Source organism: Bos javanicus, chromosome 24 (genome assembly GCF_032452875.1).
Source record: "Bos javanicus breed banteng chromosome 24, ARS-OSU_banteng_1.0, whole genome shotgun sequence".
Classification (NCBI taxonomy): Eukaryota; Metazoa; Chordata; class Mammalia; order Artiodactyla; family Bovidae; genus Bos; species Bos javanicus.
In genome coordinates this window covers 48,512,337-48,524,023 of record NC_083891.1, presented here as the reverse complement: position 1 = coordinate 48,524,023, position 11,687 = coordinate 48,512,337, and positions in this window count along the sequence as shown.

Sequence of the window (11,687 nt, the reverse complement as noted above, 5' to 3'; positions counted from 1 at the left end):
GGCCAATGAGGAAGGGGCAGGAGGCATCTTCCCAGGCTCATCCTGAGAAGCTAGGGGTTGCTGTGGAGTCCCTGGCCTCGCCTCAACTCCCCTGATCAAGCCTGGCTGCTTCTCCTCATAAAAGCTAAATTTACTCCTTTAACAAGTCCGGCACTGCATTAAAACACAACGGAATGCTTGGGAATTGGGGGGCATAGTCTAGGGCCTGTGAATCAGGACCTCTGGCCTCAGCCTCCTCAAGGCCAGCAGCGCCTCCTGCAGAGAGGAGGGGAGGGTCCACGTGACCTGTCTCCTCCTCCTGGGAGGTGGGGTTGGGGTGGACCAGAGTCCTGGGTTCCTTGTCCTGGGGCAAACCTTCCCAAGTCTCCGCAGACCCCAGTTCCTCCCTGCTTTGGGTGACCATGAGGGCTGCGGTTCTCCTCCTTGGTGCTGGGTGTTCATCGTGTTTGCAGGTGGAGATGCCAAACAGCCAGCAGTGATGACTGAGCTTCCTCACCCACCCTGGTAGACCACTCACATGAATCCCTTCCCTGCCCTGGACCTTGAACTCAGTTGGACTTCGGAGGCACTGATTGGGGCTCTGATTCCATCTGATTCCTGTCCCTCTTTCTCTCCATCCTGAAAGGAGTCCAGCTTTCTACGACTGTTCTGGACTCTCACCTCTTCCCCACATCCCTGACCTAACACAGCTTCCTGCCCCTCCCTGGACTCTGCCCCTCCAGATGTGTGATCACAGGTGTGCCTGGCCTCAGCCTCTGCCTCCAATGTCCCCAGCTCCCTGCAGACTCTGCTTTTCCTGAAGTCCTCCCACCGGGGACTGCTTTTCTCTCTTGCACATCCAGCTAAGGACCCGCAGGTGGGTGGACACCGTCTTTACTCACACTATCACTTCTTTTTTTTTTAAATTATTTATTTATTTTAATTGGAGGCTAATTACCTTACAATATCGTGGTGGGTTTTGCCCATTGACATGAATCAGCCACGGGTGTACATGTGTCCCCCATCCTGAACCCTCCTCCCACCTCCTTCCCAATCCCATCCCTCTGGGTTGTCCCAGTGCACTGGCTTTGAGCCCCCTGTTTCATGCATTGAACTTGGACTGGTCATCTCTTTCACATATGGTAATATACATGTTTCAATGCTGTTCTCTCAAATCATCCCACCCTCACCTTCTCCCACAGAGTCCAGAAGTCTGTTCTTTACACCTGTGTCTCTTTTGCTGTCTTGCATATAGGGTCATCGTTACCATCTTTCTAAATTCTGCATATATGCGTTAATATACTGTATTGGTGTTTTCCCCTCTGATTTACTCCACTCTGTAAGGCTCCAGTTTCATCCACCTCATTAGAATTCACTCAAGTGCATTCTTTTTTAATAACTGAGTAATATTCCATTGTGTATATGTACTGCAACTGTCTTATCCATTTATCTGCCCATGGACACCCAGGTTGCTTCCATGTCCCAGCTATTGTAAACAGTGCTGTGATGAACATTGGGGTACATGTGTCTCTTTCAACTCTGGTTTCCTCGGTCACACTATCACTTCTGACCCTCTCCCCTCCCTCCTCCTTCTGAAACCCCAGCTCTTTCTGAAGATCCCCCCTTTTCTTGCCTGCGTCACATACTCTTCTGCTTCTTCCTGGCTGTTACCTGCTGACTTCTTGGTCAAAGTCACCCTCTTCATTATTTAGGATGCTGATTCTGTCACCACCCACCTGGGACTTTCCACATGGGTGATCAGTTCCTCAGCTGCCTTGTCTCTCGCACACACATCCTCCCTAGACCGTCCGAGGCACAGCCTGACCCAGCTCACCACCAGGAACTGCACACCTCAGGACCCTGATCTCAGGCTTCTCTCTCTCTGACTGCCCCTCCCCCTGCCCTCCAGGTCTCTAACTCAGTCCACTGACCCTCAACGGCAGTCATCCTCCAATCTCACCATTTTTGCTCTGAACCACCTCCCCGCTCCCACCCCCCCCCCCGCCCCCCCCCACACCATTTGTAGCTTCTTGAACTCCCTTGTGTCTCCCTGGAGAATCCCAGCCTTAGTTGAATCCATCTCTTTCCCCAAGAATTGAACTTTGCCAGAGAATATCCTGTAGCTGGGCTGATGGGGAACATCACAGATCTCCAAAGGGCAGGGACTCCCCCTTGCCTGGAAAGTGTTGACATGGGTTCGATCCCTGGTCCAGGAGAACTAAGATCCCATAGGCTGAGAAGCAACTAAGCCCACGTACTCCGGAGCCCAAGCTCCACAACTAGAGAGAAGCCCGCAGGGCAGTGAAAGATCCCGCATGACGTGATCAAGACCCCGCGTGCCGCACCAAGACCCAATGCGGCCAGATAAATAAATAAATATTTGTGAAACATCTGCCGCCCGTCCAGACGCCACACTTCCCTCCACCCTCCCGTCCCCTGCCCACTCTCAGTTGATGACTGTCCCTCATGCTTCAATGAAGAAGGAAAAGCAGAACTTCCTTCTCGCCTCCACACCCTCAACACTTCCTTGTAGTTTCTGTCTCTCCACCGTCGGAGGTGAAGCCTGTGGGCACCTTTCAACCCCTCCACCTGGGTGTTCTGGGTACTTTTCACGTGTGAATGGCTTAGCTGATTTGTTATCTCCATGTATGTTACCACTAGGAAGGTTCTACCACAGTGCCTGGGACAAAGTGGGTGCTCGATAGGCATCCATTCAATGTATAAATGGGTATGTATTAGGGACAGTTAGGTTGAGTTAATACCATTTTCAAATTGCAAAATTAATGTTTCCACACTCAGTGCAAAAAAAGTTCAAGGCAATAGAAAAGTAAAAAGAAGAAAAGGTACAAGTGAATCATATTCTTTTATCCCTCATTAATAACCACTATCAACATTTTGGTATTTATGCCTTCAAAGATTTCTACATATATATCTTTTTCTTCACAAAATGGTAGTAGATACAGATTATGACAGAAGGGGAGGACAGAGATGAGATGGTTGGATGGCTTAACTGACTCAATGAACATGAGTTTGAGCAAACTCCAGGAGCTGATGAAGGACAGAGAAGCCTGGTGTGCAGCAGTCCATGGGATTACAAAGACATGACTTAGTGACTGAACAACAACATAACAAGTGGTTACAAATATTTTTCTACATTTGAAAATAGTCTTCTAAATATTTTAATAATGACACAGTATTCCGTTGTATGGATGCCCTTAATTTAGTTAACTACTTCCGTAACACTGAACATTTATATTGTTTCCATGCTTTAAAAGGCTTTCCTGGTGACTCAGATGGTAAAGAATCTGCCTGCAATGCAGGAGACCTGGGTTTAATCCCTGGGTCAGGAAGATCCCTTGGAGAAGGGAATGGCAACCCACTCCAGTATTCTTGCCTGGAGAATCCCATGGACAGAGGAGCTTGGCAGGCTACAGTTCATGGTGTCACAAAGAATCAGACACGACTGAGCGACTAACATATGAGATATACTTTAAAAATTCCCTAGTCTGTATCCTTATACGTAAAAATTATGTATACATTATTTTTCCTGTAGCTGAATTCCTAAATGGACGTACAGTTCAAAGGGTATGCATATTTTAAGCTTTTGATTTACATTATTAAATCACAAGAGACCATTCACTTTGGAAACCAAATAAACACAAACACAATCTCGTACTTCGCCAAGCATAACAACCCTTTTCTGAGGCTCTGGAAGCTTTATCCCCTGTATCCTCATGGCTGGTACCATCTTTTCCTTCCAGATTTTGCTGAAATCTCCCCTTATTAGAGAGGTCTTGGTGCCTCCCACACACAAAATCACATGTGCCCTTCCCTTTCAACATCCCTTTTGCAGAGGTGTTTTCCTCAGCTGCGTCCAGCACCTCTGACAGGTTTTCTATTTGTGTCTCTCTCTTCCCAGATCCAATGAGAGCAGGGCTTTGCCTATCTTGTTCTTCCTATATTCCCATGTCTTCCCCACGCCCAGCATAGAGAAAGTATTCAGTAGGCAGATTCACTTTATGCATCAATGACTGAGGGTTGATACTTCTAGTTTCAAACTAAGAGTGATGATAATACTCAGGGCTTCGTAGGGGCTATTTTCAGCAGTAGAGGCTATCTATAGATAAGAGATAAGAAAATAGACCAATAAAGTGACTTCTTAGTGTAGTAAGCGTCATGAAGGGGGATGTGATTAAGGCAGGACCATCCGGGACATCTCCTCTGAGATGGGATGCTTGAGCTAAGACCTGAAGGATGACTAGGATGTGAGAGGAGCGTGGACGAATGCCTCCCAGGCACACGGAACAGCTTGTAAAAAGGCCTGGAAAGGGAGAAGAGGTTGGCGGGTTGCAGAGTAAACAGGAGACAGGTGACTGCTCAGAGAAGCCAGTGGGTGAGAGCCACAGGTGGGAAGTAGGGAGGTCACCCGTGCGCTGTGAGTCAAGGACACAAGTAAGGATTCCTTCCTCAAAGTTCCTCTCCTCAAAGGCCTCCCTGCATCTGAGGTCCCGCCATCTGAGAGTCACTCCTGGGAATTAAGTGTTGCCCTCTTCTGTGTTGTCCCCTCCGAAACACTCCAGGAATGACTTACTAGGTGCAAATGAAAATATTGACCCAAATAGCATAAGCTATCTGAGGTTAGAGTGCATATGTAAAACTGCTCTGTCTTGCGGTAGGGGCTGAAAGGTTTTTTGTCTCCTGCAATGGGGTAGGGAATCTAAAATCTAGACACCTCCCCGGAGGAATAGCTCCAGGTCTGGAGACAGATCCAGGGGAAGTCAGCTCCTGACAACCGAAACAATGCCGTTTGTTCCATCGCTAAGGGCTCACTGGGCACCACGCACATAACACCGTCTCCTTTAATCCTCATGACAACACCATGCCATGTTTATAGATGACGAAGCAACCTCAGATAGGTTATGCTGTTTGGGTCAAGGTTGACGGGGGAGCCTGGTGGGCTGCCGTCTATGGGGTCGCACAGAGTTGAACACGACTGAAGCGACTTAGCAGCAGCAGCAGCTACACATGGTAGGAGACAGAGCAGGATTTGCGCAGCAGGCTCCAAAGCCCATTCGCTAGTGCCTGATATGCCATGGAGTCCATCAGATTCATATTTAAGGCATGAGACTTCCGGCTTCTTACCTTTTATGCAGTAATGCAATTAAGTAAGTTTTACATATGCACTCTTTTTTACAGACTGTTCATTATTACACACATATACAAACACTTCACTAAAGTGTGCTCTACATGCAAATCATGTATACTGTGCTTTAAGGGGGGTTAATTTAGGGATTTTTTTTTAAAGTGACGTTTTTCTTATGCTTGATTTTATTTTCTATCAAATTTTCTCACTGTGCTATAGTGCACAACATTTATTTTTTTAAGATAATGCTGTATTTTATTATTTTTTCTGGCTATGCTATGTCTTCACTGTTGCGCGAGGGCTTTCTCTAGTTGCGGTAAGTGAGGGTTATTCTCTAGAGTGGTGTATGGGCTTCTCATTGCAGTGGCTTCTTTTACTGCAGAGCCCAGGCTCTTGGGTTCACAGGCCTCAATAATTTTGGCACATAGGCGTAGCTGCCCTGTGGCATGTGAAATCTTCCCAGACGAGGGATCGAACCCATTTCCCCTTCATTGGCAGGTGGATTTTTAACCACAGGTCCACCAGGGAAGTCCCAATGCTCTATATTTTATTCTGCCTGTTTTCTGGCTCATTAACAATCTATTAGCTGCATCTTCGTTGCATTATTTTCTTTTGTATCATATGATTACATTTATTTATTTATATTTTATCATTGGAGCTAATTGCTTTACGAGTTGTTGTAAACAAAGTCTGTTGCACAACAAAGTGAATCAGCTATATGTATGGATTTATCTCCTCCCTTGGGAGCCTTCCTCCCACCCCCAGTTTATTATCGTTATGATCACTGTAGTTTTCATTTCTAGAATTCCATTTCCATTTGATAAATTTTAAAAGTTTCCAGTTCTTTGCTTAAATTCTTTATCTTGTCTACTTGTAAGATTTATTAATCACAATTATTTTAAAGTTTGTTGTTTAAGTGCCAGTGTCTGGATCTCTTCTGGGTCTACTGCTACTGTATGTTTTGGGGTTTTTTGCTCTTGGTTTCAGTCATATGGTCTTTTCTCTTGGCGGGCCTGGTAAACTTATATTGACTGTGTGTATTTATGAGATCCTGTGTTTGGAAAAATTGTAGAGGTAATCTGAGACTCTGACAGATCCAGAGAGGCTATACTCTTGCTTCAGGGAGGAAGTTAGAGGCAGCTCGACTTAATCCAATCTGGAATTAAGTTAATTTGAAATTGGGTTTAAATCTTTGTGAAGGCTGATCTATTTCTAATGTGCTCTTCAAAGCTCCCAACTGAAAGCCCTTAAAAAAAATAAGGGTCCCCTTTCCTTGGAGATGCTTGAACTCCCCAGCCCCTCTTTTTCCTAATTCCATGAGACTGCAAAAACTCAGTCTCCACTTTCTGTTCATATTCTCAGTTTCATAGCTACTGCCTAGGGGAAAATTAAGGCCAAATGTTGACATTATCTCTTTAGATTTCTCTTCTCTCCAAGATCATGGCCTGCAGACCTCTTCAATACCTTCAAGCAAATTTTTAAAATATATTTTACCCATCATTTCTGGTTGTTTCGGTGGGAAAGTTGTGAGATAAACTAGATAAGCAGTAGCTGGAAGCAGAAATCTGCACAGACCATAGACTCGATCCCTGCAAAGATAAAATTCTAGTCCTTGGCTGCAACTTGAATTTTCAAGGGGCTAGCCTCATGCACTGGAGAAGGAAATGGCAACCCACTCCAGTGTTCTTGCCTGGAGAATCCCAGGGATGGCGGAGCCTGGTGGGCTGCCGTCCATGGGGTCGCACAGAGTCGGACACGACTGAAGTGACTTAGCAGCAGCAGCCTCACTCTGCGTGGAGTCTTCCTCTTGCCCTATGCACCGGCTTGCCCTACCTTCACGTGGAGCTTAACTGCTAGCCCACATGCTGCCTCGAGGCTGGCTAGTTCGGATGGTGGTCTGGCTTCTGTAAAGCCTCTGTCACCGTGGGAAGCCAGGCCTCCTTCCCTCTGCTGACCAGCTCCACTCACAAGCCACACCTTCTACAGACTGAGCCCTGTGGCGCTGGGCTCAGGGTTCAGTGCTCAGCATAGGTTGTCTCATTTATTCCTTTAGAAACACCAGCACACAACTAGAGTTATCTCCATTTTACAGATGAGGAAGCTGATGCTCCCGAGCGTTAGTCAGAGTCCCTGCCCATCTCATAAAAGCACATACTTCTTTCTGTGTTTACTTGTTAATTTTCTTGTGCTCCGCAGACTGTAAATGACACAAGGGTGGGGACATGTCTGCATATCTCTCTTATTCCTCACCATGTGCCCATGCTTGGCACAGAGTAGAGAGGATATAACAAGCCTGGAATGAATAAATCAAGCCTCAGCTCCCAAAGTTGTTTATGGTGGAGGCCAGATCCGGATCCTTGACTATTAGTTCATCATTCTTGCCCCTCATGTCACAGCTGGGGATGGAATATATTCATCCATCTTAGAGTTATCTAGCACCACCTTCTATGTATAAAGATCTAGTTGAGTCCCCTGCCGTTTTATTTTCTCGGGCTCCAAAATCACTGCAGATAATGACTACAGCCAGGAAATTAAAAGACGCTTACTCCTTGGAAGAAAAGCTATGACAAACCTAGACAGCATATTAAAAAGCAGACTCATCACTTTGCCAACAAAGGTCCGTGTAGTCAAAGCTATGGTTTTTTCCAGCAGTCATGTATGGATGTGAGAGCTGGACCATAAAGAAGGCTGAACGCCGAAGAATTGGTGCCTTTGAATAGTGGTGCTGGAGAAGACTCTTGAGAGTCCCTTGGACTGCAAGGAGATCAAACCCGTCATTCCTAAAGAATATCAACCCTGAATATTCATCAGAAGGACTGATGCCAAAGCTGAAGTTCCAATACTTTGGCCACCTGATGTGAAGAGCTGACTCATTGGCAAAGACGCTGATGCTGGGAAAGATTGGAGGCAGGAGGAGAAGGGGACGACAGAGGATAAGATGTTGGGACGGCATCACTGATTCAATGGACGTGAGTTTGAGCAAACTCTGGGAGATTGTGAACAGGGAAGTCTGGCAAGCTGTAGTCCATGGGGTCACAAAGAGTCAGACACAATTTAGTGACGGAGCAACAAGCTGCCACCTCACACCATTTCCTCCTTGATGTCAGGGGCTCTGGAAACCTTCACCAGGGTCTGTGGACCCACATGGAACTGAGGGATGGACTAGTAAGGCTTCTAAAACTATAGTAGAAATCTGCAAGTGTGTCATTATTTTTCTCGAAAAAAGATCCATGGTAAGCTTCAGATTCTCGGAGATGCCTGGGAACCCCCCAAATTAAAAGATCCTGGACGTGGGAATTGGTTCCTGTCTACTCCCCAACATTGTCTGCTCTGCCAAAAAGGGGTTTCCTGTAACTGTCCATAGGTGGATGGGGGCGAGGGGTGTGTGGAGAGGTGTCCAGGGTATGAAGGGGTCCTGCTTCTGCAGCCCAAACTGGGTGGACTGAGTGGTGCCCAGAGCCCTCCAGCTTGCTTCCTCAAAAGCCCTCAAGTTGGGGGTGGAGTGCCACTTGCCAGAAGGCTGTGAATAACGGCGATCTTTCCACACAACAAAGCCGTCCTGAGCCGGCTGAGTGGCATATTTGTGTGGCTCCTGGTTCCGAGGTGCCAGCCCCAGTGAGGCCAGGGTGGGGATGGACTCCCAGGACTCAGCTCACCGCTGCGAAGCCCACGCGAGGAGGAAGAGGGACCCCGAGTCTCTGGAGGATAGGGGTCCGGGGGCCAGGCACTCCCCCAGCCTGGGGTCTGCAGGACCTTCTTGCTCGGTCTTCTTCAACATGTGAACCTGCGGGAACGTTATCTCTTAGAGATTTCTACAGGGTTTAAAAAAGATGTCCCGGGGCTTTCACGCGTTTCTAAAGCACCTGCAATCTTTCATGGTTCCCATCATCCTGTGTGTAAAACAGTAAACTCGACGGTTCTGGGATGCACCAGCCAGACCCAGCTTTCTCCCCATCCCTGCCAGCCTCATGTCCCAGACCCCGCGGTAAAACCTCGCTTATGGTCAACCTCCTGGTTTTCATGGAGAAACTGAGGCGAGGGGGTGAGACTGGCTCAAGGCGCCCTGGGCAGCAGGTCAGTCAGCGCAGTTCAGGAGGGTCTATCAGACCCATCTGCCTCCTGTGCTTGGTCCGCCTGCTGTGTGAGAGAGGCTGGCAGGGAGGGGGCCCTGAGCTGCAGGGGCCAAGGGATTCTGGTCAGGGGGCTGCAGCCCTGGAGCTGTGAGGGCTGCAGGGGTCTTTCCCCCACAGAACTTGCCGGCCCTGTGGACAATGTGGGTCCTTGGCTGGGGGGGGGTTTGTCCAGGGGTCCTGAGAAGGGGATGAACCTCTGCCTTATTTTTGGGGGGCTGAGGAAGGGTCGAAACGGCTGCCCAAGAGAGCTGATGGAGGGGCGTGAGAGCTGTGGAGGGGGACACGGAGGGAAGGTGGCCGGGGAGGCCACATGCAGGAGGGGAGGAAGGGTGAGCAGGTGGCTGGTGGGGAAGGGACAGGCGGGTGGCGAGGGGCACCAATGTCCTCCGCATGTAAAGACTCTGCTCTATCCGCCCCAGGCTCCCTGCTGCCCTATGCGTACCCAGGGCCTTCCCTGGGCCATCGAATGCCTGCATCCCACCCCCTCCCTTCCTTCCCTTCTTCCAACCCGACTTTGCTCCGTGCCATGCTCTCTCGACCCCGGAAGACGGCCGTGGCTGTTTCCTTGACCATGGGGCAGCATCCTGCCCAAGCTGGACAAGGTGCCCATGGGAGGAGTGTGGACTAGGATGAGCCCAGGCCCACTCACTGCCTGGCTCCCCCTTCCACTCCCTCCAGCCCAGCCCAGCTCTGGCCCAGCCTCTGAAGTGGGGTCCAGGTCTAGACCAGCCTTGCCTCCTAGTTCAGCAGAAGTCTCTCTTACACAGAGCTTAGAGCAGTTTAAGGAAGAGGAAATGTTTAAGGAAAGCTAAGAAAGCCAAACTGTCACCTTTGTCCAGGGGTGACATGACTCGGTGCCTGTCCTCCGACCCTGAAACCAGCTCCCCTCACCCTCTTGCGCCACCCCGGGGTGCAGTGGCGGAAGGTGCCAGGAGAGCGGACGGTCACTGGAAGGTCACGTTGGGGTAGGCTCTGAGTCTCTGGTGTTCTCCGTGCTCCTGAGTGCTCCCTCTGTGGCTGGCCTGAGGGTCAGTGGTATTGCTGGGCATCTGGGCTCTGGGAGGGTCCTGACTGGGCAGCATTACCCCAACAGTGTGGTTGGGTCATGGTGTCAAAAAAAATATGTGACCCTCGGTGGCACTGATTGATGGGAAGTGAGCTGGAACGGGGCCTCTGAGTCACTGGATGTGGCAGCCGTGGTGACGGTGGGGACTGCAGGGGTGTAGGGGATGGGTAAGAGGGACGGGCTGGACAGAGAATATTTAGCAATTGCTCTGGAAGATTTTCGAGTTTGATAACACATGCACACATAGTCAGCCAGGGGTTGGCTACCTAGACGTCGCCACCAGCACTTGCTGGTCACCTGTTCCTATCCTGCCCAGTACTGTGTGGAGTGACGGACACACGTCAGCTCACGTGATATTTGTAGAGGTATCTTGATTGAGGCATAAGTTGACAGACAAAACATTGCACATATTTTAAGTGTATAGTCTGATCAATTTTGACACAGGTATATACACTTGGCTTTTGGTGTCCATGGGGAATTGTTTCCAGGATGCTTGCAGATATGAACATCTGAAGATTCATGAGTCCCTCGTACAATACGGAGCAGTATTTGCATATAACCTGCACTCAGCCTCCTACATATTTTAAATCAATTCTGGAATACTTATAACACCTAATATATTGTAAATGTTAAATAGTTGTAAATACAAGGTAAATGCTATGTAAATAACTGTGAGTGTGTGGCAAATTCAAGTTTTGCTTTTTGGGAATTTCTGAAAATTTTTTTCCTGAAAAAATTTTTTCTGAATATTTTTGAACCCGGCTGATTGGATCTTCAGAGGTGGAAGCTATGGGTGAAGAGGCCCAAAGTGGGCCTTAAAATCATCTTAACTACAGTTAAGGTAATGAATAAATCCATTTCCCTTCTAACCTTTCCTGGCATTCTCAGGCAGCCATGGATCTGCTGTCTGTTATAGGTTGATTTTCATTTTCTAGTTTTGCAGATAGAAGTAGTTCATGTAATGCTTACAACATCCTCTGAAGTAGCTGCTCCTATTATTGTCATCATCCCCCTTTTACAGATGAGAAAACAAAGGCACAGAGAAGATAAATGACTTGCATGAAGTCAGGCCTCGTGGCAGGGGAGGAGTGGAGCCAGGATTTTGACCCAGGGAGCGGGGCTCCAGAGTCTAGCCTCTGAACTGCTGCACCCCACAGCCCCTCTCACAGCAGCCTCCTCACTGCTGGCAATCAGGCTCACTTCCAGGGCTGAGCCCTGCACAGGTAGCAGGAAGCACAGGTGGGGTCCCTTCCTGTGAGGAGCAAGTAGGAGGATGAAGGGGACCCTCACCACTTACCTTCTCTGGGCCTCAGTTTCCTCATCTGCAAAATGGGAGTGCTCATCACTTGATGAATGAATAACAAAT